Source organism: Silurus meridionalis, chromosome 1 (genome assembly GCF_014805685.1).
Source record: "Silurus meridionalis isolate SWU-2019-XX chromosome 1, ASM1480568v1, whole genome shotgun sequence".
In the NCBI taxonomy this organism is placed as follows: domain Eukaryota; kingdom Metazoa; phylum Chordata; class Actinopteri; order Siluriformes; family Siluridae; genus Silurus; species Silurus meridionalis.
Genome location: NC_060884.1, coordinates 17,201,461 through 17,224,313, shown reverse-complemented (window position 1 = coordinate 17,224,313; position 22,853 = coordinate 17,201,461). Strand labels below are relative to the sequence as shown.

The 22,853-nt window shown below is 37.7% G+C and overlaps 1 protein-coding gene across 2 annotated transcripts in view; it reads left to right on the top strand.

The window, feature by feature from the left end:
* Nucleotides 1-5,591: 5,591 nt before the first annotated feature.
* rap1gapb (RAP1 GTPase activating protein b) overlaps nt 5,592-22,853 on the top strand; it is a 63,275-nt gene continuing 46,013 nt past the window's right edge. For both annotated transcript variants that reach the window (XM_046845207.1, XM_046845198.1), the window contains exon 1: nt 5,592-5,905. The gene's annotated coding sequence lies outside the window, so the exon portion shown is untranslated. The remainder of the gene's footprint in view (nt 5,906-22,853) is intronic.

Genomic DNA, 22,853 nt, shown 5'->3' with positions numbered 1-22,853 from the left:
ACGAGAGGGCAGACCCCCCTAGTGGTTGATGTAGGAGACCACCAATGTTTTGTCCCCAGCACATTATGGTCCCTTTGGTCTGAGAGGAAATGCTTTAAATGCTAGAAGCATGGCCAATATCTCCAGGCAGTTGACGTGCCACAAAAGATGAGCCCCTTTCATAGACCTTGGCCACTCATGACCACTCATGAGTTTCTACTTCTTGTTCCATAACCAGAGACTGCTTGGGCCCCACCAGAGTGGGACACACCCTTTTGAACTGGGATGGACGAGACCCGAAATTAATCATTTAGCCTTTCTCTACAGTGCTCACTGCTACTGTTTCTAGGCCTCCTGGAATTCCTAGATGACCGTATTCACGACATCGCCGAACAGGCCAATCGGCAGCACAGGGGCATCCAGCAGATCTATATGACCCACTGAGACACGCCTGGCAGGCGTTCCAGGCTGCCAGATAATCTTTTAAGGAAATCAATCTCTCAAGACTGACCTATGGTGTGCCTAGATCCAGGATGCCCTGGCTCAGCTTTAGGAACTACCTGATAGGCTGGAGGTGGCTGTGCCCTGAAGCATTACGTGTGGCAGGGTTAACAAGCCAAACTCAGGATCTCTTGGCCGAAGCCCTCATATTAAGGATAACGGTCCTCAGATCTGTGAGTCCCTCGGGCCTCAGCCTGGAGTGCCTCCCAGGGTCCCACACACCGAGCAGCCCCATGAGAGTGTTGAGGGAGGAACTGCTGGAATACCACTGCCTGTTTCTAGGCCTCCTGGAATTGCTCAACGACCGTATTCACAACATCACAACAGGAGAGTCGGCAGCACAGGGACGTCCAGCAGAAAAGCTTTATCCCTGTCAGACAAATCTGAAAGTGTGTGCCAAAGATGTATCTGTGTAGAGACCAGGGCAGACATAGACCGGCCAATGGCTCTAGCAGTCTCTTTTTTGTGGCCCTGAAAGCCAGGTCTGTTGTAACCCTGTCACTGCCTGTAGGCATTCCCTCATCGAGCTCTCGCAGCAGATCAGCCTGATAAGCATGTAACACAGCCATGGTGTGCAGGCAGGCGGTGACCTGACCTGCCGCCATATAAGCCTTGCTCACCAAAGCCGAGGTAGTCCTCAGAGGCTTGGTGGACAGGACCGGGACCTTAAGGATTATTCCAAGACCTGGTCACCTCAGTTTGCAGGTCTGGAAAAAAAGGCAAACCCTGACATGGAGGTAGTGAAATGCTCATCCAGCTTACTTAGGGGACGTTGTTTCTGCATATCGACTGTCCAGCTTGGCTACAGCACAAGTCACTACCTCCAACAGTTCCTTAAAATGGACTGGCTGTGGGGACATATCCTGCACGGGATTGCTGATGTCTCTTCCTTGGAGGAAGAGAGGTGGAGTGCAGCACTCTTTGCACAGGGGGAAGGAACCTCCAAAAGGCGTGCTTCCGAACCTTTGGAGAGAGCGCTGGAACTAGCCCGATGACATCAGTCTCGAAGAGCAAGGGGGCCCTCCTCGAACAGTGCCATATGGAAGCGAAGCGTCCGCATGGGTATGCAGCAGCAATGAGAGCAGCCGGCTCCCTTGAGAGCTGACTGAGCATGCTCTGCTCCCAAGCAAGCGACACACAAACTGTGGCAAGGAGGCCGGATGCACAGCTGGAAAGATTGCTTGCTGTCCATTCTTATAAAAAATTTTATTTTATACCGCACCTAACCTTTTTCCTAAGAACAGACACACACAGCGCTTCCTGAACAAACAGAAGCTAGCACCGTCTCACCGCATGTGTCCTTATAGCTTTCAGGTCGGGACATCAGAGTGTGGTAATGCAAAAGAGTTCCCATATCTTTTTTGACGCAGCTTTAGTTCCCGAAAGGGAACTTCCGGTGTCTGCATAGGGATTCTATGATGTTCAAAGTCAGCATTTCCCTGTTTTTGATTATTGACATGCTGAAAGGTGAAACTTTGCCTCAGTCTGGAAATGTGTGTACTCTAGAAAATGTTTTCTAAATTATACCACTCTGTATATGGCTGCATTCATCCTTCTCACAACTGTGACCACTCTACCAATCTCTGCCATGGAGAAGCGACCACCCTATCATTGTAGCTAGTTAATAAGCATTAGCTGGCTCTCTTCATACACTCAGAGATCTTTAATTACCATCGGCCTTTCTGTGTGTCCCTCTGCCATAAAGGTCTGATTGATGGAGTATTTTTCAGATGTGGTAATTTTCCTTTAGAGAAAGCCACCTCCATGGCCAAGGCACTTTTAGTCTATTTACTGTGGTCGGTCAGATAGTCAGAAGAAGGATAATTCCTAGTGAAGCTCACTATGCTCATGGGAAGATTTACAAATTAAAAAATATATGTGCATAGGGCAACAAAATTTGACTTTGGAAGTGTACATATAGTTCTTTGCATTACGTAGCTTGAACTGACATGAACTTTTCCCAGGCAAAGTGGACTTCAAGTGGACTTCTGTCAAATTACCTACTGTAGATCTGAACAACCAATTTCTGCATAATTTCCAATGTGTCATTAGACTGTAGGTTCTATAAATACATATTCTTGTTTGTAGGACACAATGTTCTATGAGTGGCTTCAGCTCAGAAAATATGTGACTCATTTTGGCATCATCATTCTGTTGGTGTGCACTTCTTTTCTCTTTCCCTCTTTATCTGTCTCTCTCCTTCACACTTATTCTTTCTCTGTCTTCCTGCAATAAGGGCTTTTGGAAAATCAGACCATGATGAGTTTTTAAGCACCACTCTCTTGTACCTGAGCTAAAGTTTTGGGGCCATTAATTCCACCAGAGCCTTTTCACTGGCTTGATTAGCTCAATTTAAAACCTGAGTGGCTTTTACAGTATGCTCTTGCAATGCATTCTGGTCCATGACACATTTAAGGTGTGGCAGGATGCAGGCTAACTTTCAGTTACTTGTGCGTTACAAATTCTATGTGTATGTCAGCGAACAAAATTGGTGAACCCAGCACTCTGTCAACAAGCAATCTATGACAACCAATAAGGCACAATAATTAACTTTTAATTTATTAATTCATGTCACCAGGTGTGTGTGTATAATTCAGTGTAAACCTTTACTCAAGTAACTCAATCACATCATCTTTTAATTTATTTGGGTCAGTTAATATGCAGTGTTTCAACATCCTACCCAGCACAGCACTTGATCTGCTATATGAGGACCACTTACAAATAACAGCAGATTGTTGAATACTGAAATTACAAAAGCCACCCACTGTTGTCCTACTATTAATTCCTAAGTCCCACTTAAAATCTTTATGTAAAACATAACCATACTACACATAAAAAGACTAATTAAAGGAATTATTAATAAACTATATGTCTGAGTATTATTTCTCGGTAATGCTTTGTTGTCCTGGTGTGTGTGTAAAATGTCCAGTGGTGGCTCATCCATTGGGACAGGTTGGGCCCCAACAAATATATCAGACATTCAATTATCATTCACAACTCCATCTTCTTAAAATTCTTCTGAAATACCAATAACCTCTTTTGAACAACTGTTCTGTATGTACAGTAGAGACATACTACATATCACACATATAAAGCATAACCAGGTGTGGTTTATGACCAGTATTTCAACTTTTCATGTTTGAGAAAGCAGGATTTCACCAAATTGAACAGGTTATTCTAACCAAGGTCACATCTTCACTTCTAAGGTTACATTAGTACAGGCACAAATGTTGAAAGATCATTCTATTACCTATTACATGCAAAGCCCAGTATTAAAAATATTTCTGTCTCTCTCTCTCTCTCTCTCTCTCTCTCTCTCTCTCTCTCTCTCTCTCTCTCTCTCTCTCTCTCTCTATATTTTGACATTTGGTTTGAACACTTTCTGGAACCTGTGACAAAGAATCTTTAGAATCAATCAAAGATTTTAAATCTGAAATCTGACACAACACAAAATCCTAGACATTTGCATGTCCTTCTAGTTATCTTTGCTCAGATTAATCACAGCCTTGGCCATTTAATCAGCAGAACATTATGCATTCTGTCACATGGCAGTATCAAATGTGTACTCTGCAAGGTGCAGTATCACAGCAAAAATATACTTTTTCACTAGTCATGTCAGTTTATTAAATTGTTATTATCAGTTAATAAGATGGTGGGATCTGGTGTGTGGGAAGACGTAAAAGAAAGAACTAGTTGGAACAAACATAAACACATTAAGTAATCATGCACAAAACAGAAGAGATGGCTCCATGGTTTCAAAATGGGAAGCCACTATCAACCAATGTGAGTGTATTTTTCAGCTAATTAGCTACAGACAAAAATTATTTTGCACATAATACTGATCATCCAGTGATAGGTGACACAAACAGACTGCTCTTAGACTGTGGGTAGCCCAGGAAGTGACAGCGTTCCAGAGAGAAAACAGATATTCTCACACAACCACAGAGATTGATTATGCTGCTCAATACAGGCCTCTCTCGAAGGCAGGATCAAATATTAATGAAACAACAACAGCAGCAACCAGAAAGCCATAAAAAATGTGTATAGGATCTAATAAGTAGTTATAGCGCTAAAAATGGATACTTATAAACATTACCATTTTCAGATATCACGAGTGATATGTGTTAATTCCATTATTTGAATAATACCATTTAAACTGCAATTTGTCATCACTGGATATAACTAATGCATTGCAATTGACATATACACAAGATAATTTACAGTATGAACCACTTTAGAAAATATAACACCCTAATAGTTAAATTCAGCTTATATTATTCCTGATGTTTTAAAGGCCTTCAAACCAAAGTTATGTATGGTTTTAAGTAGAGGCATTTTGGAACATTCCAAATGAATAGCATGTTTTTAAGCCATTTGCATTTATTAAGTATAATTGGTAATAAATTTGTTTAAATTAATTGGTTGTTTGATTGGTTGGGTAAATGAATAAAGGAACAAACAGAGAAATAAATGAATGAACTAAAAAATGAATAAATGAATAAATACATAGGCAAATGATTAGATAGATAGGCGAAAAACTAGTTGAAAGAATCAATATATGTATGAACGAATTAATATTGGTTAAATGAGTGAATGAATGAATCATGTGAATGAATGAAACTGTGATGTGATGTACATAGAAGCTTGGAGTGTGTGCTGCTTCAGGTTCTGATGTACTGTAGAAGCCTGGAGTGTGTGCTGCTTCAGATTTCAATGTACTGTAGAAGACTGGAGTGTGTGCTGCTTCACAGTCTGATGTACTGTAGAAGCCTGGAGTGTGTGCTGCTTTAGATTCCAATGTACTGTAGAAGAGTGGAGTGTTTCCTGCTTCAGATTCTGATATACTGTAGAAGACTGGAGTGTGTGCTGCTTCAGGCTGTGATGTACTGTAGAAGACTGGAGTGTGTGCTGCTTCAGGTTGTGATATTCTGTAGAAGACTGAAGTGTGTGCTGCTTCAGGCTGTGATGTACTGTAGAAGACTGGAGTGTGTGCTGCTTCAGGCTGTGATATACTGTAGAAGACTGGAGTGTGTGCTGCTTCAGGCTGTGATCTGCTCTGACAGTATAATCACCAGCAGCTTTTGGCGCGGCGCGTGAGCGTAACTGGCCCTGTGCGCGGGAAGCGCGTGACTGGACTGCGCCTATTGGAGCGGGGAGAGGAGGCTGAGCCACGCTCCGAGTACAATAAGCACATCCCGGTGCTCAGCACACTCACAGTCTTCTGCACGGCGAGGCAACATTATTCGCTTTTATCCCAGTCGTCTTTCGCTTATATAACACTTTGTTTTGGACATAATTATCTCGAAAACGTTTATGGAAAACCGATAGGAAAAAGGTCTGGAAGAGAAGAGCACCTGTCCGGTTCTCTGTTTTACTGTCTCTATCTCTTCCACACAATCCCCGCTAAGCGTTTTCACACACTGAGGTAAGAAATACTTTTTTCTTCCACCTTTTCGTACAGTATAGTAGATACATTTAGGGAAAAAAGCACCAAAGTGTACCTTTTATTGTCTGGTGTGGTGGTGCCGTTTATCTTTTATATGCCTTTCACTTGGAAATGTGAATATCTTCTAATGTACCTTCAGAAAATGCTTTAAGATTTAAGCTACATCTTAACCCAATTGGATCCAGCTGGTTTAAAGCTTTGAAATGTATACTATATTTACATTCCTTGGTTTAAAAAAGACACAAACAGTACAGCCTTTTGTGTAAGAGTATAGTCCTGTGGTCAGTGTTGAAAGGACAATGAGGAAGGCTCTCAGTAACAGTCAGGACAGGATCAGTGGAGTTATGTGGAGATTGCTGACAGGTTTGTCTGGAAGTGTGCTTGGCTTGTATAAGTATTTCTTTCTTTTCACTCAAGCCATGAGCCTTGTTTTATTTATTATGCTTGAGAATGCTTCGAGACAGCTCATGAGCTTTCTTACTTTCATGTTTTAGTAATGAACAAACTAGCTTAGTATGCAATGCCATCATTCAGCAATGTAAGCTTTTGAGCAGCTATTAAGTCTGTGATCTGCTCTGGATATCGGGTTTATTCTAAATAGTTTCATGAAAAGACACTTACAAGTGCTTCGTGTTTAATTTGGATTCTCATATCATTTTTCAATACTGTTAGTGTTGTACTTTGGGCGGCTTGTTTGAGGGAAAGTGTACAGTAAAAGGCATTAAATGTGTTTATAGCGAAATGTACATTATGCATGTAGTGATTCTTGTGCTGTTTTGTTGGCTTTTGCTGTATTTTATTATTTTTTGATCAGTCACGCTGATACACACACTACACCGATCAGGCATAACATTATGACATTATACCATGATGACTGGTGATGTGAATTACAGTGAGTATCTCTTCATCATGACACCTGCTAGTGGGTGGGATATATTAGGCAGCAAGTGAACATTTTGTCTTCATGTTGATGTTTTAGAAGGAAGAAAAATGGGCAAGAGTAAGGATTTAAGCGAGTTTGACGCGGCCAAATTGTGATGGCACGTGGGGATTGAAAGCTGTGAGCTTCTGTAGCTCAAATTGCTGAAGAAGTGGATGCTGTTTATGCTTGATGGGTCAGGACTGTTTTGGCAGCCAAAGGCTGGTCCCCCTTTAGTACATTATGTTATGCCTGATCAGTGGCTATAAAGTTATGACTGGTCGGTGTATATTGCTTTTGCAAATACAAAAAATGTTATACTATCAAACATAAGACCTAAGGCATAAATCTTATATTTTACTGTTACCTTGACAACTGAAGGAGGTATCACCATGAAGGTTGAAGCTTTGAAAGCTGATCTGTTTGAGCAGGATGTGCAGTTAACTAGATGAAAGCTGGACAGACTAAATGGCTACAGTGCCACTGTATCTGTCGTTTAGAGATGAAGAAAGTGTGTGGGAACTTGACGCTGCATCTTTGCATTCATAACAATACAGTTATTTGGGTAAGACTAGAATATATAAACACATTATAGCACAGTGAAATTCTTTTCTTCGCATATCCCAGCTTGTTCAGGTTGTGATGACTGTTGTGAATTTTCCTTCTCAAGACAACAAACTTTAAAGTTAGTGTTAAAAACGTAACACTAATTATGAAATTCGGCTGTGCAAATGCAGCACAATTACTACTGGCTCAACTATTAGCAGGTAGTAGAATGGCATTGTGGGTATTGCAGGAAATTATTAAACAGAAACAAAAATAAAAGATCATAGATGCCACGAAAGATTACGTTAATTTCAAAGTTCGTTAAGAAGTTGCTCGTAACACTTTTGCATATGTCTAATGTTTATGCTTTTAAACAGGCAGACAGAAAGCATTAAGATGATAGTAAAATGGTTCCACCTGCTATCATACAAGTTGACTATATTTTTTCCTGCCAAATCTTCCACTAACGCACACAAACACAGCTGTTGTTTACTTCCTTTCGCCCATTCTCAGTACCTGCACTGCATCTGTTGGAGACTTGCCAGGTGAATCTTTCTTATTCTCTGTGTACATCTTGACAGAAACTGCACTAACAGGGTTCGAATGTCTGCTTAATTGCACGTGTACTGTGTCTATAGCCAGAGGTGACTGAATTTTTTGCTGCACATGGAGAGAGCAGCCCAGATTGTGTTTATGCAGGACTGCTTCATTAAAGAAGGAAACCAGGAAGGGTGATACATTGAGCAAGATAAGAAAATAGCTTGCTACATTTACTTATTATTTTTCTTCCTGAATTTAACTGCTTTTGCTACACACTGCCTTGCATTCTCAGATGTCAGTCTATTTCTGACTATTTCTGATTCTGTGGCTGGCTTTAATCTATAGTTGCTCTATGAAAAGAGATGGGTAAATGTTGAGGTGTCACTGAGGGCTTGGGATATTAGAGGTAGTGCTGATTGTTTGCTCTCTCTGTGACCTCGCCAGTGTAATTGGCAGTTGAGTGGGTTTTTTTCCAGCTGCAGAGGAAACACTGTCGACCGCTCAGTTTAGCTTCTAGACAAGGCTGTGGGTTAAGTGTAATTGCTGAGCTGTGCATGTAAAGCCATAGAATAATAGAGCATGGATGAGTTAATGGACTAAAGAGTGAAGACCATTAGAAAGGATGGACCATTAGATTCTAAAGCTAAATTTTTTTTGTTGAAGCAAAACAATAATATTATTAAATGTAAAAGCTATTTAAAGGAAAAATCCACCCTGAATAATTTTTATAACATATTTTTTTAGCATATCATTTAAGCTGGTGAGCTTTTATATTTATGACCTGAAGAGAAACCTGTAACTTTTAAGCCTGGTGCACACTACACATTTTAACTCAGTTACATTCAACTGGTTTATTTTGGCTCCCAGCGAATGCTCCCCCATTTCACCACCTACTCATTGCATGCTCCTGCTGTGGCCAGTTGTGTACTGTTCATTTTGTCTGCGAGAAAGCGATGAACCTCAGGCATGTTTGATTTTTGACTTACGATAGACTATGAACCCCAATATGGCCACTATGAAACAGCCACAGAGAGCCTGAAATGAAATCAGATTAATCTGCTCTCAAGCTCAGCAGATTCATTGAATCCAGTTTATAATTTTTTGTGTGTGAGGACAAAATGTAAGTGCATTGACATTGCTTCTATTTGTCATGTCATAATCCATCGGTTGTAAGAAATAACAAAAATAAACATGACGTGATTCCTGGCAGGCACAGTATAAAAATAGCTGGGTTCCTTTTCACTGTGCACTGTCTGCATCTCCCCAATCATTCCTTGGCTTTCTCTTTTTTCTTGTTTTCATAAAAAGTAGTGACAGTCAGAGGAAAGACAGCTCTTGCACTAACTTTCATGAGATAGCAGGATTTAGGGATTTGGGGATGAGACATGCTTTGGCAGGAATCTTTTAGGTAAAAGATTTAGTAATGTGTGCACCTTGCATGCAAGTGATCGTGTAGTGTGCACACCCTTACAACACCAGACAACTGAATACAAACAATTGAATCTGTCTAAGTGTGATATGGGAACAATTCTGAGAATTGTTTCTCTTCTATTAAGCATCAATATACAGTACCCCCAATGACCCCAATGAGCACCTGTGATGTTAGAACATACTTATTGTGCCATAAAATTATTGTGTGTATCAACTATGTAAGTTTCACTAGGGTATAGTGTTAATGTTAATTTATTGTACACAATGAACAGTAATCACTTAATTTCAAATTAAATGCTACCCTTGTCTATTTTCAGACATACAAATTTCTTCCATGTGTTTATATTCACAATGCATCAAGTTGCTCTGTTTTGCCAGTTCTCTCTAATGTAAATTTACAAATGAGGTTTTAAAATTTAACAGCAAAAAGATGCTGTAATATTTGTACACAAGGGCTCACTTTAACATCTTTGTTTGCTTCACACTATGTGTTTTTTTCCAGCAAAGGCAATCAAGGCCAAAAAATTGCAGAATTACACCATCTGTGGGGGGAGGGGGGAAGAGAACAAAAGGGTCTTCTCCGGCTTTGTAACACAAAAATCCTCTTCAAGCAACATCAGAAAGAATACATCTTTGTGTCAACCTGATATCACCCCTGAATGAGCTTTAATAAATCCTGGGGCATTCTAGTGAAAATCAATCTCCCCTTTTCCGCTTTTGTGGTGCAATTGCCTGTTTCAATATCAATGCAATAGAATTACTTAAGACAGGGCAATTTAGAGGTCTTCTGTCCTCTGCAGATATGATGCTAAACACAATCAGCACATTCTCTCTGACTGAAGGACTTTTCATGCTAAGAAAAGGAGAGGAAATATGTGTCTTTGAAGTTGATTTTCTGAAATAGACAAGAAAAATATACATGCTTCAGATTTTGATGAGCTACTGTTCGAATTAGGATCTGCAAATATTATGTATAATTGTCATTAGACTTACACTTTTGAATAGTTTTAGATTAGTTGTATTAGTTATATTAGCTGTCTTTTTATTATTATTATTTAAAAAAAATATTATTTATATATTATTAGGTTTTTTTTTTACCACATTGTTTAGGAATGGGTTTCTTCCTCTTCCTCCTCCTCTTCTTCTTCTTCTTCTTCTTCTTCTTCTTCTTCTTCTTCCTCTTCTTCTTCTTTGTCTTCTGGCAGCTGCTCCTGTTAGGGGGCACCACACCGGACCATTTGTCTCCATACCACCCTTTTCCACCCTAGTGAAAATTTAATAGACCAGAAGGGGATTCAAAGCCAAGCCTTCCAAAGTTGAAAAGAAATCTTTTAGTTGTAATGAATGCTCTGAATAGTGTTTAATTAAACACACACACACACACACACACACACACACACACACACACACACACACACACACACACACACAAATTTATATTGATGCAGATGTAGTAAGCCTGTTTTCATAAAGACATGTATTTTAGAGAGTGGCATAATGCCACTGGACTTTATTTAGCAAGCTATTTATCCGAAACAGTCTGGCAGAAATATTTTCAGTTTTGTGTTGTAAAAAAAGCTATTTAGACAAAACATAATTAAAAGATTGATAAATGTATGCGTTCGGGTGATTAATTTGAACCTTTCTACACATTTATACATATTCTTTATGCCTTTTTTTTGTAAAAGCTTAAATTCAAATGTTTCTTGAAGTTCTTTGTACGTGTGTTTGCATTATATGTATGTTATGTACATTCCAATAACAAAAAAAAAATGCTAAAGCTATTGACATTTCAGAATGCATTCATAGGATTCCCTCCAATCAATTTGACCTTTAAAATGAATTTACATCTATGTGGATTCTTCACAATGCTACACAATGTTGTACAATCTGGAAATGACTAAACTGTAAAATGTCATAGCTCCATTTTTGTTGTGACAAGCACTTTTAATGACATTCTCAAGATGCTCGATTGAGCCGAGAGTCAGGGACTGTGCAGGAGAAATGACTTAGCATGCTGATAAATCCCATTCCATAAGAATATAAAAGTACAGAAATGAATTCACAAAACATAAGTATTAGAGAGTATTAGTTATTTTCATGTATGATTATCTATATATTGAATGCTGTAAAACTACTGATGGTTAAGGTTGTTCCGCTTTCAGCTGTGGATTTTCAGCTGGTTAAGACCTCGAATTCGAGGTGGTAGTAACAGTATCAATATCAGGTTTAATCTGAATATGTTTACTTTACAGCAGGGCTTTTCTAGTTTTACTGTGAGACTGAAATTAAATCTAAGTGCACTTTGCAGACTGCATGCTCTCTGGAGCCATAAGAAACCGTTCATTGACTACTGAACCCTGGCAAATACTCTAGTGCAAATATGTGCCTTTGTTATCATTTTATATTCATATTTCTTTTTTTGTTAGTTATCATTCATATCACAAAATCTTTGATTTACTAATGTAATACTTTTGTCAATATGCACTGACACTTTAAAATGACAGTGAAGAAATTATCACTATGAATTAGGGCTGAAACGATTCCTTTATAATTCAAATACAAAAAATAATCAAGGGAAATTATAATGCTTTGTTTAGTCCATTTAACTACACACAGAGCATTGTGTTTCCCTGCTGACCATTATTACTGGCGCACCCCTAGAGGTTTAGAGCTTTTTCTTACAAAGCCCATAGTCTTGTGGTGTGGTCTTGCCTGTTGTATTCATCCAAGTATAAATTAGCTGTAGCAATAAATAAATAAACTAGGCTAGTAATGGTAAGATATGTTTTGCCATCTGTTCATTATGATATCACATCTGTGCAAGGAAAATATTCCCCATATTGAGACACTGCCACCATCAGCCTGCAGATTTCCTAAAACATTAGATGGCTCCATGTTGCTTGTGCAAAATTCTGATCCTTGCAGCATGATGCAGATTAAAACTAGATTTTGTCTGGCAAAGTCTTTCCACACAATAACAAACCAGATTTGATGCTTCTGCTCACTGGTGACCATTGTCTTTTTGTTCTTTAGTGATAATATTGACACTCAACATAACTATCTGCTGTTGTAGTCCCTTCAAATATAAAAGTATCTGTATTTGTTTTTTTTTTGCATATGTACTTGCCAATGTTATTATTTTTTTGTTGCTATAAAAAGTAATGTGACATCAAATTTGTGTGCAGGTGGTGGTAAGTAAGGGGTTCAATCTTAAATCTCTGTAGTTCTCACTGGAGATGTGTGGGATGAGTGCTCTAACACTGTAGTGAATTGTGTAGTGGTTTAAAGCTGCAGTGATGGCAGAAGGAATTCGAGCAGTCACACGGGGAGAGTCATGACCTCCTCTGTGTGCCTATTCATCTCTTTTATACACAATCTCTTTTGCAGCTTTAACGTTTGTCATTTTCTCTGATCTTTATATTTGTTTCTTTGTCTCTCTCTTTTCCCCTCCAGGCTTGACTGTAGCAGTCACAGACAGATATTCTACTTGAAATTAAAATGCTCTTTCTTTTCACTTGCCTCTGCCTTATCTGCATCTTAACTTGCATTTCATTTCTTTTTCATTTCGGTATCTCCTTGTTCTCACACAGATACTACTACATTTCCCAGAACATTGCCTTAAAAAAAGTGGTTACTAAGAGAAATATCCCATCTTCACTAGAGGTCGACTGAACCGTGCATGTACGTTCTGCACTTGTGTGAGAAACATAACTTTCCCATGTCAGCAGCTAGCAGTAGTCTGTATTTCTCATACAAACAGGGAAAAGCTAAAACTGTAAATATATAAAGCAAACAGTGTTTACACCTGCTGCGAACATTACTAACGGATTCCTGTAGCTTTTTGCAATCATGTCTGTTAAGTTGCAAAGACAGGTGCAAGAATGACAAAGAGTGTGTTAAATTTTTTTCTCTTGTGCTCATTTGCTAAGCTAAATAGCTAATCAGAGTTCTTTTTCTGGCCAATGAACTCTGCCATTGCTCAACATGCAGAATCGGTCAAAAAACATCTGAGGCCATCCAACTCGAGCCAACAGTGCAAAAAAAACTAAAGCTGACTGACACTCAAAAACCCCACGACATTCCCAGATGGCCGACCATCAGCTTGGTGTGTCCCGAGCTTTAAGTGTTTGTCATTCGTTTTCAATCTGATATATAAATCATTGGTTAAATAAGACTTTTGGAGAGAGAATGAGAATAACATTTGGCGCGAGAAGAGTAACCTTTTGGAACCGTATTGTTAGTGAGGCTTTAACCTGCTGTAGTTTAGGCTACAGATGGACCAAAACCTGGTAACAAGTGAACTGATTGGGGAAATTTGTGTTGTTAATAAATGTTTAATTTAAGCATTTTTTAATTAAATTTTCTGTATCGTGTTTTGCTTATAAACTATTAGATTTTATGCGATGAAGGGGGGGTGGAGAAAATTGGCATCATATATCAGCCATCGGCTGCCCTGATTTCTAAATATGGCAGCGGACAGAGAGAAACCCGTATCGGTCGACCTCTAATCTTCACAGTGTAATACTGATTTAATTCCCCTCACCTTTCTCACAGCTTGTGTTCGGTGGAAATGCTCTGTCACCAGATGCATCAGATAAAAGCTCATGTGTTTAACATTATCGCAGGAACTGGGCATTCATGCTTACCTTAAGCCGCTAGTCTTATGTACAATGTGTACTTATGGTGCGGAAGTGATGCATGTTGGAGAGCTTTTGATAATATGATAATCCCTTTCACTTCTCCTATGAACATGTCCATAGGGAATCATTTTCGCTTCATAGAAATGCACATATAAATGAAGGGCAGATAAAAGAGGGAAAGATGAGGTTGAACAAAATTACTATGATAAATAAAAGCACTTTAGTGCATTCTGGCTGGGCATGAGGTCAAGTCTGAACCACTCTCATCCCTATTTCCTGTAATAAAACCTTATTTGCAGTTATGGTCAGTGTGTGTGGGTGTGCATAAAAGACAGAAAGAGAAAGTGTGTGGCTGTTGCACTCTCAATTGGACCAAATCCAAAACAAATTTAAGCAAATAATGCAGGATGAGCTGTCTGTAGCATATGAGATGATTTTTTCCCCTAAACCTATTTTAATATTTATTTATTACAAAATTTACAAAAATGCCTCTTTTGGTTGCAATAAGCTTTAAAAACAAAAGTAAAAATGTATGATGCACCTTAAAAGTCTCAGACTGTTATCCCACCAAACTTTACTGCTGGTATTACGTATTGTTATATTTTGTTAAGTATTGTTCTCCTAGAATCTGTCAAACCTACATTCACATTTGATGGCCCCAGCGCTGAGTGTGCGTGGTGATCTTTAGACTTTAACAATAATAGCGCTAACGGTTGACCAGGGCAGAAATTTCATGAATTGACTTGTGGCATCCTAGGATAATGCTAAAGTCACTTAGCACTTCAGAATGAACCATTCCACCGCTAATGATTATTTATGGCTATGTGAATGACGTTGCAAATTAGGCAATTATTAGGCAGGAGCATCCGACACTCTGCGATTGCGTAAGGGAGCATAAATCTCCAATACCAGCAGGTGGCAGTAGAGTGTATTCGGCTTTCAAACAGGAAAACCGGAAGAACTAAAACTTTGAATATATAAAGCAAGCAGTGTTTACACCTGCTGCGATCGTTACTAAAGGATTCGTGCAGCTTTTTTTCAATAATGTCTGCTAAGTTACAAATACAAAAGCAAGAATGACAACAAACGTTTTTCACGTGTGCTCATTCGCTTAAACAGCCAATCGGAGTTCTCTTTCTCCACCTCTGATTCGACATACAGAAGTTGCCAACAATGCGAAAAAAATAAAACTGACATTCTTGTCAGATCAACCTTTTGTTGATCAATAAATGTTTAATGTAAGCAATTTCTTTATCACATGTTATTAATTAACTGTTAGATTTTATGAGATGAACGGGAGAAAAAAAGAAAATCGGCATCATATAAAAGCCATCGGCTGCCTTGGTTTCCAAATATCAGCATTAGCATCGGCCAGAAAAAAACCTGTATCGGTCAAACTCTATTTTCATGCACCTGCTAGCAATAGGTCTTGCTGAAACACCTGTACTCAATCATTAGAAGGGGTCTGCACATACTTTTGGCTTTGTAGTGAATAATAAATAGTTACACTTACACACTGTATGTATATGTAATAATTCAACAGTTAATATAGCTAACAAGTAAATTAATGAACTGTTGATAGGATGATAAAATTACTGTAATTAGTACATTTCATTCTCAAAGCGCTAAATAACCTAAAATCTCCTACAAAACACAATGCAGTAATTGTGGTCTAAGGATTAAGACATAACAAATATGTTTGGCAACCCAATGAGCAAATAAAAGTTCCAGTTTGCTCCACATTTTGCATTTTCCCAGAAGCCTAATTAAGTAGGCTAATGTAATTTAACCCTAAAGTGTAATAAGCAAATAAAAATTCTTTATCCTTACAATTTCAAGTTTCCATTGGTCTCTGTACAAACAGTTCTTATTCTATGCTGGTTTATTTGGGATAACATTGTGCTTTGAAGTCTTTGGCATCATGGTACTGAATCTCACATAAAATTATTATTATTATTATTATAAAAGTATTAATTTTTTCAGCACACTATGAGAAGAGAGTTATGCATGCTAATTTCAGCGCCTAGTGATAGTATTGCCTACTGATGACTAGAGTGTCCCTTAATGGATTTGTCCATGGTTAAAAAGCAAGTAACCTACAGCAAGTAACCTGCATACATGCAACTATCCACATGTGATCAGGGTGCCTGGGCTGCTGATTTTTTACACCCCAGTGGTTCTGATTAGTTAGTTATTGATCTTACTTTTTGTCATCAAAACATTTGTTGTTGGTCAATACAGGTCTAGTGGTGACATCTTAGTAACTGAAAATGCTCTCTGCAAGCTATACAAATGTTATACAAAATGTTGCAGGCATGATAGTGGGGTGAGTTTTCAAGATCATTTTTATTTGTAGCCCGGATAAATGGGGAGGGTTGTGTTAGGAAGGGCATCCAGCGTAAAAACGTGCCAAATCGAACATGCAGTTCACGATTACGGATGATCCTCTTTTTTATAATCTAATTCGATATTTGTCATATGGTCCCAGAGTGGTGTTTTTAGTCTGCACTCAAATGTTATTGCTGCAATTCATACCTGCTTAAAAAATAGTCAAATGTACGGAATCTCACAAAAGAATGTACACCCCTCACATTTCAGCAGCTATTTATTATATATTCTCAAGGGACAATTCTATAGAAATGAAACTTAAATATAACTCAGAGTAGTCAATGGGCAGATTGTATAGCATGTATTAATGTAATCAGGTCATTGTGTAGACCACAGTACTTATAATTAACATTGACCTGCTGAAAGCAAATATTTTTGTAATTTTTGTGTAATTTGTAATTTGTAATTTGTCAGCGCTAATAACATTAATCTTTTGTAGTTTTTATCTATTGAGTAAGAAAGGCTACATGGCGAATATTCTAAGTTTGTGTCTCTTAAAGTATGACGGCGAGCTAAATATGACTGTTACATAAATCAGACAAATCTGTCTATTTTTTAATCTCTCTTTCTCTCTTCCTCTCGCCTTGCCTTTATGTGAGTGTGTATGTACCAAGGCAAATTGCAGTGCACTTACACAAACACAGACCAAACAACCTTACACACATGTCTTATGGGCCATGATTCATGTTTGTGGAAGACTTTGCCCTTTCGCTTTAAAATGTCCAGAATGGTTTTTTTTTTTTTTATTACTACCATCATCCCTAATACTACATCTGCTGTTTCTTATACAAAAGTTCCTTATTGTTATTTTCTCTATATATTTTTAATTAGATTATATTTTACCTGAAAATTTAAAAGACTATATGTCATTTAATAAGATAATAATAATTAGAAAGGACAAGGGTACTGAAAAGGACTAATTTCAGTTTTTATTCCTTCTCAGGCCTCAGTCCTTTTCATGTGCGTGCGGCTTTCTTTCTTTCTTTTTTTCTTTCTTTCAGAATGATTGACAAGAAGCAGACATGCACGCGTGTAAAGAAATTGTGCTGAGTGTCTTTGGATGTCTCTGTGATGTAAACTATTACATCTGACTGCACAAAGACTTTCAGTGCTGTTAACGCAAAAACTTTACCTTACTGCATACATAGAGATGTACAGACATACACCAAGGGTCGATAAATACTAAATTCATTAGCTAGCTTACTGGACAAATAAAAGCTTTGGTGTGCTGCACAGATTCATGTTTTTGTTGCCAGGAAACCGAGCTGGCTATGCTGAAAAGTGGATGCTAACAGAATGTTTGAATGTTGAGCTACTTCACTAGTTAAGTGCATTATTACAAATGAAAACTAATGAGTATATGATCATGTACACATGTCAGGCGAAAGAACGTGCCGGAAAACTGAAGTGAAATCCACAAAGGTTTTCTATTTAGAAAATAAAGAGCAAGGCAGAAAACGGCAAAACCGCAACGAAACTCCAGGTTAACTAACCCTGGTGAAAACTATGGCTACACAAAATACACAGAGCCCTGTAAACAAAGATAAACTAAACAGAGTGATTGGATAGTCCGACAGTGTTCCTTAGCCTAAGCTGTAGAACGGACAATGAGCTGGTGGAGGAACAAGGTTTAGTAGCGTGCCAACTGATGAGGGCCAGGTGTAGCTGATTAGTAAGTGGGAGAGCTGCTTGGAGTGATAGGTGGAGGTGTGGCTGGTGGATCCCTGACAACACATCATGTTTGCATTTTTTTATATAAATGTATGTTGACTTAAATTTGGTCTATTTGCATGGAATAATGAATTTGGAGTAGATTTTGAGTATGTACTGAATAATTTTTCTTTTTAGTTAGTTTAATTTGATGCTACTTTTATTTATTAATTTGAATATATTGCTGAATACATTTACCAGTGTACTGAGTATTTAAATTCAGCAATCAATTCCAATCTCTCCGCACACACAAATACAAAGTCTAGACAGAGTATTTCCCCTGCAGATAAAGTGAAATGTCAAGAAGATAAATAAAATTGTTTCACTGGACTCCTACAGCTTTTTGGCATTTTACTGTCGACTGGTACAGTGTAAATATCTAAATAATATATCCCATATCTCTTCATCCATCCTCCCTCCCTCTATTTTTCCTCTTTCATCTTATGTCAATTTTTTTTATCATGATGTAAAAATCTCACCTTTGGCTCTGAATACCGTTTAGTCTTGAGGCAGAATATCATTGCCTTGGATTTTGTGATACAAAATACTGATGAGGTGAAATTGCGTTTCATTTCATGTATTATGCTATTTATCCTTATAAGTTACCTGACAACCTCTTAATGTTTTGGAGTGGGAAACTAACTGCCATAAAAAAGCTTGCTTAATAAATATTGCATAAGTTAATATAAGCAGAAAGAACCATTGTTTGGAGCCAGTAGATTATTAGGCTCATGTGAACTTAAAAAAAGAATGTCAAAACATAGACTATTGTTTAGTATATTCAAACTATCCAGGATTTACGGTATGTACATAGTGTAGCAATATAAAGGTACTGTCTTCAGAGCAAACTGCTGTACATACTGTATGTGCACTCTGGTTGTGTGTAAAACTAAAACAAGGCTAAAATCAATTCTTGTGCAGTGCTCTTTTACAGTCGTGTCTAAAAATGATTCGAACAAAGGCTGTGTGTTTGCTGGCAGTTGCATAACCAGAAATAGGGTGATGAGCAAATATACTGAATGTAAAGAATAATCTACCATCAAACAATCTTTTAATATTAATAATGCTGTCATTCAATACATTTATATGGCAAAAACATTAAAACATCATGTTAATAATAGGGAAAATTACACCTTATTTTTAAATCCTGATTTATTTATTCATTTTTGAATACAGTATGAAAAGAAAGCACACTGTATCAGTGCGGTGCAGCCAGTGTTGTTTCCACAGAAGCCTTTTATTCACATATTTTATTGGCATAGCTGTAAACTGCATTGGTCACTGCAAATGCCACATGTCTGGTACAGAGTGAATGGATGAATGAGCAGCCTAAAGGATTCATACATAAGGATCATGGGTACTGACACTCTACACACACACACACACACACACACACACACACACACACACACACACACACACACACACACAATTTCTGCTTATAATATAAATATTAAGAATGTATTAAGAATATTAAGAAATTTCCCCACTGTGGGACGAATAAAGGTTTCTTATATAATACAATTTACATGACCTTTAGCAATAAGTATATTTTTGACATGTGAATACAAACCCTTAAAATGTTCAATTAATCACATAGATAATTTGATTTGTAACATGAGCTGTTTTGTATAATACAGTATAAGCATGTTTATGCAAGTATTTTCATTGTAAAGTTTAGCCAGTGGCCTGTGGAGTTACTTTGAATATTTATATGAGTAGGATATTTATTATAGAGCCATATGAAGCCGAGTTGCATCTTTAGGTTTTATGTAGTTCATATACACTACCACACAAAAGTAAAACTAAAAAAGATTAAATATAAAATTCTCTTGTTGCTAAGTTAAATGTAAGGGTTATATACAGTACAGACCAAAAGTTTGGACACACCTTCTCATTCAAAGAGTTTTCTTTATTTTTATGACTATGAAAATTGTAGATTCACACTGAAGGCATCAAAACTATGAATTAACACGTGGAATTATATAAGGAATTATATACATAACAAAAAAGTGTGAAACAACTGAAAAATGTCATATTCTAGGTTCTTCAAAGTAGCCACCTTTTGCTTTGATTACTGCTTTGCACACTCTTGGCATTCTCTTGATGAGCTTCAAGAGGTAGTCACCTGAAATGGTCTTCCAACAGTCTTGAAGGTGTTCCCCGAGAGATGCTTGGCACTTGTTGGCCCTTTTGCCTTCACTCTGCGGTCCAGCTCACCCCTAAACCATCTCGATTGGGTTCAGGTCCGGTGACTGTGGAGGCCAGGTCATCTGGCGCAGCACCCCATCACTCTCCTTCTTGGTCAAATAGCCCTTGATGCCTTCAGTGTGACTCTACAATTTTCATAGTCATGAAAATAAAGTGAACTCTTTGAATGAGAAGGTGTGTCCAAACTTTTGGTCTGTACTGTATATATTTATTTCCAAAACAAAGTTGTTGTTTTTATCTTAGGAGGATTAGCTGCGCAATGATCCATACAGACTAAAGGAAGGTATTTCCAAACTTTTAACTGGTTTTGTATATTCCAATCCAATGTATAGACATAATATTTCAGCTAATCTTAAAACTGGCTGAGTGCAGTGTTGTCCAGAATGATCACACTATTATTATCCTCCTGTTCCTTATTTTTAGTAGAACAACATTTTACTGAATGCATAATTTAACATTCATTAGGCCTGTTTGTACAGCCCCCAAATACATTACCAGGAGATATTATTCCCTCTTTCCCAGACTAGAGAGCTGCTCAGCGCCTCACTCAAGCCCTGGCATGATTTTAATTAATCCCATTGGATCAGACAAAGACTGGCCTTTACGATCTCATGTACTGTACATATTTGTGTGTGTGTGTGTGTGTGTGTGTGTGTGTGTGTGTGTGTGTGTGTGTGTGTGTGTGTGTGACTGAATGGCTGTATAGACAGAAAGAGATTGATATGTAGTTTGAATAATTCATACATATACAATTTCACCAGATAGGTTACTTTACATTGTTTATTTATTTTTTTTAGATTAAGAAGTGAATACTCTGGACCTAGCAACCTTATGCATTTATATAGGATTTGTTAATTTTAGCATAGGAGTATGATTTGTTACTCAAAAATACACTTAATGCCATCTTTTATCCAATAAAAATGGCAACAGACAAAATCTGGAATGATTAACAGCATTGTAGGTGTTTTAAAGCTCCTCTGTCAAGGTAAATTGAGAAAATGTCGAGTTCATTAATGTGAAATAAAATCTTGTAGAGAAAGTAGTTTGTCTCTCCTGTCAAAAGAAACACATGGTCATGGTCATCTCACTTGGTCATTTTCGTTATTGCACCATTCTGTGTAAAATCCCAGGAGGCCAGCAGTAAAATAATACACAGACCAAACTTGTCACCTGCAACATTACCTGAAGGTGCTGGCTCATACCTGCAGGGTTTTATGCATTGCACTGCTGCCACATGAATAGCTGATTAGATAACAGCACAAATAAGCAGTTGTATGTTCCTAATGATGTTCCTAATAAAGTGCCCTGTAAGAAGAAAACTTTATCATAGGAGGTAAATGTTCTTTATTTATTTACTATCCAAACTTAAGGTGTCTTGTTTTTAAATGTTTTAATTCTAGTGTGGTTCGGTAATTAAAGCTTAGAAGATTATGTAGTACCGTATTTTTCGGACTATAACTATATATACTTTTTTCCCACATTTTGAACCTCGCAGCTTAAACAACGAAGCGGCTAATTTATGAATTTTTCCTGGGTTTTTCCCGGTTTCACAAACTTCAAGCCAAAAAACTGAACCCCATAACATTAACCAATTAAATTTCCGAACGGAAACGAAAAAACGCACCTTATCTCTGTTCTGAGCTGCACGGCATCAGGAGAAAAAACTTCCATCGGGTGATTTTTAAACGTACGACGATGCCAAAAGATAAAATTCAGTGTAAAATTCAAAATTAAACATGATGATGGATAATCAAATAGTATAATGTTTGCTAATGGTAAAAGGTTTGCTAATACAGTATATTTACGTTATTGTTTTTCTGTTTTGAGCATATCAAAAACTTTAACATTGTCTTCTGTTCATAAAACTCTGTCTTTGTGTGCATTAGAGAGCATAATGTTTTAGAGTTCTAGATGTTCATCTGGCGGTGTACTGTATAGCATATGGACACATTTCTTATGTGTTAAAGTAATTATATATTGCACAATAATTGCATTTTCCCATCTTACTTACTCTCGCAATATGGCAGTATGATCTAATGTTGCTTTTCAGTCTTAAAGCAATCGACTAATGCAGTTAACAAGCTACAGTGCAGTATTCTGCAATTAATTGTACATGCTAATTTGACTTTAATGGGCAGAGAGGAAGTAATGTAAATGTTTAATATCTATGTGATTACAGTGGCAGTGCATATTTATACTAATCTGATGCTCAGGAAAGAGATTTGCCATCTCAGATATCGAGATGTCAAGGTGAGCTAAAACAGCAAAGGTGGAAAATGAAAATGGTTTTATCCTGGAGTGTGTACAACATCAGTTCTACTATATAACCTATATAATGTGCGACCCTAAAGTAACTTGTTTCTGGCCTCTGTATGGCAATACATTTAATGAAGTTGTATTAAATGCTACCATACCTCTTTTATCCCCCAAGCATTATACCAGACCACTTGCTCCCACTACATTAAAAGTAAAAAAAATACTCCCCTCTATTTTAGTCATGAAACACCACTAGCATAGATAACTAAGATGATGCAGCTTT